Raw genomic sequence first — 3,208 nt, forward strand, 5'->3', positions numbered from 1 at the left:
ATACCAAGGGACAACTATACTCATTTTATACTTTGGTTTATAATCCAATACTATGTTGTTTATTTTGTTATTCATATTGTTCCAATTTTAACCATCAGGAGCTCTTCCAGGTTGGTCCTTTGACATGCACATCTCTTTGACATGCACACCTTATTATAAAATATTAAAAATATAGAAATGAAAGATAATCACTTATCTTTGGAGGCACTTTATTTTTAATGTTACATACATGGGGATGCACTCAGTGTCTCATGCTTGTAATCCCAGCACTTTGGGTAATCCCAGCACCCGGTTAATTTTGTATTTTTAGTAGAGACGGGATTTCTCCATATTGGTCAGCCTGGTCTCGAACTCCCGACCTCAGGTGACCTATCCACCTTGACCTCCCAAACTGCTGGGATTATAGGCATGAGCCACCGCGCCCGGCCATATATATATATACACACACACACACACACACATATACACATATATACACACACACATACACACATACATATATATGCATATACACACACACACATATATGTATATATAGATATATATATATATTTTTTGGATGGATTCTTGCTCTGTCACCCAGGCTGGAGTGCAGTGGCTCGATCTCCACTCACTGCAACCTCCGCCTCCCAGATTCCAGCAATTCTCTGCCTCAGCCTCCCAAATAGTTGGGATTACAGGCACCCGCCACTACGCCTCGCTAATTTTTGTATTTTTAGTAGAGATGGGGTTTCACCATGTTGGCCAGGCTGATCTTGAACTCCTGACCTCATGATCCACCCGCCTTGGCCTCCCAAAGTGCTGGGATTGCAGGCGTGAGCCACTGCGCCCAGCCCACTTACCAATATATTGTTAGATCTTTCCCATGTCACTATATGCATTTTTTTTTCAAATGCAAACAGTCTTTATTATGAGAAAGCAGTGTTATCTAGAAAAGTCACACACCAGTTTCTTTCTAATACAATGACAAAGCAGGTTTCTTAAATAATTTATAGAGAGCAGAAATTGCTCTTGAATAGGGCTACCCCTCCCGGCACACCCACAGTGCTCTGCATTGAACATATACAGAGGTACCAGTGAGTCCAGGGTCTTAAGCCTGGAAATATCTCCTATGCCTTCCTCCGAGTCCCTGGTAGGGAAAGCAGGGATGAGAGTGGGACCCCCAAGAGCCTTGGCACTGGAAACACAGCGGGTGAGTGACTCTGCAGATGACTCCCCCAAAACCAGGCACCTGGGTGCACAGCTAAGAGCTCTGTAACATCTGATGCTAGCACTTCACGTTATAGATGAGTCATATACAAGGCTCAAGGTCAAGTGTATGATGAGTTTCTAAGCTCAAGAGTCCCCTGAGAAATTCTCCCCACCTCTGCAAGGTCTTCCCAAGACACTCTTAAGGCTGTGGCAGGCAGTCACTGATGTATCCAGATGTGGCCGGAGCAGGGGAGGCTCTGGACCCCTTGTTAGTCAGGTCCTTGTTAGCAGTGGCCCAGGGGTACTGACGACTCCTGGGGGCTTCCTCCAGGAAGCTCATGGGGAAGCACAGACACCTTGGGTATGAAGCCTTGGCGATCAGACAGGGCTTGTTTCCTGCAGGCCACTTCCTCAGCTATGAATGAGAGAGAGGATGTCAGCACCACTCTCTTCCGCCATAATGGCTTCATCTAGCTTTTGGGACAGCTTCTAGAAATGCTGAATTCCTGCCCCCATAGGCTCTAGGTCACTGTCAGACTGGCTGGGAGAGCAAAGGGGCTATGCTGAGGAGTAGGGGCTCCAGAAGGCAGCCTCCCACGTCGACCGCCATAATGGGTAGGCATGGGAGCCTATCTGGGCAGAGAGGTCATGATGCTCCTTTTCCCAGAGGTCTGTGGCTCGTGGGCAGGGGCGTCTCCAGACAGCCGGGTGCTCTTCTGGCTCAGGCTGTGAGTTGGGGATCCACTGCCCTTCTGTGCCCCTCTCTTCCTTCTCCTGGGCTTCACTTGGATCGCCACCAGCCACTTGGTGCCGCTTTGGCAGGACTCCTGGATTCTCTGGGACATGGCACCCAAGGCACTCTTAGCTGAGTGAGCTATAGCCTGGAAGCCCTGCTACCCTGGCTCTGGGGTTTCCAGGCATTTCCAGGAAAGGCCTGCGCAGAAGTTGAGGTTGATGGCTCTCAGGGTCAGCCTCCTTTGGAACTGTCTGCGCAGAGACCCCAGGGCCCACGTGGAGTTATCCTGATGGCTGGCTGGCCACAGGCTGCAGCTCCTTGCTGTCCTCCAGCTGCTCCTGGTGCTGGAGAGATCTCCAGTGCATAGAGGTCCCCATTCTCTGCCACCGAGAAGCCATCTGCCTGGCCAAGAGTGTTCTCTGCCCACTAGACCCCAACACGACCAATGCCAGTCACAACCCAAGCACAGCTGCTCCTCAACCACTGCCCACTATATACATTTAATGGATATTTAACTCCCTTTCTACTGTTTTTTTGTGATTATAAACATCCTTGTATATATTTAAATCATTACTTTGTGCCATAGCAACTAAACCAAGCTTGTTTCCAGACTGCAAATTCCAGCTTCCTAAGTCCTTACTGAAATAATTCAGCATGATTTTTAAATGCACTTACAGTGCCGACCTTATAGCCTGCATCATGGTAAAAACCAAAGCAGCTGAAGAATGATTCCTGCTTATGATGTAAAAATGGAGGCAGAAGACATAAATCTAAGGCAATATATAATTTAATATGACAAAATTATGATATAGAGGGTATGTAATTGCTGAAGGAATTCCAAAGAAAGAAAAATAAATTCTGACTTAGCTAATGTTGGTGTCACATAATCAGTTTATATGTGGCAAAGACTGTTGGTGCTCACCAGTGATTGTATTCTTTTCTTCTTCCTGGCCTACAACCAGAGTCCCTCTTCCAGCCTCCAGTGCAGTTAGGTGGGACCATGTGACTGTGCTGGCCCGTGGAATGTGAGCAAGAGTGGTGGGCACCACTTCTAGGTCCATAAAAACCTCTCAAGCACAATCCTCACTCTTTGGCCATCCCTTCTCTTGCTGAATGGAGATGACAAAGAAAGGGACAAAGAAAAGGGTGGAACCACAAGATGGAAAAAGCCTTTGTCCTTGAGTAATCATATGGAGCAAGACCCCTTCCCTTATGCTACCTCCTTCTCCCACCATCCCCTCTCTCTCCCTTCTTACTTCTTTCCCTCTCTCTTCCTTCCAC

The 3,208-nt window shown here is 47.5% G+C and overlaps 1 pseudogene; it reads right to left on the minus strand.

Moving 5' to 3' along the window:
• Window positions 1–427: 427 nt before the first annotated feature.
• Window positions 428–2,950, minus strand: LOC135966604 (protein PIMREG pseudogene; annotated as a pseudogene).
• Window positions 2,951–3,208: the final 258 nt, after the last annotated feature.

Source organism: Macaca fascicularis, chromosome 12, assembly GCF_037993035.2.
Source record: "Macaca fascicularis isolate 582-1 chromosome 12, T2T-MFA8v1.1".
NCBI lineage: Eukaryota > Metazoa > Chordata > Mammalia > Primates > Cercopithecidae > Macaca > Macaca fascicularis.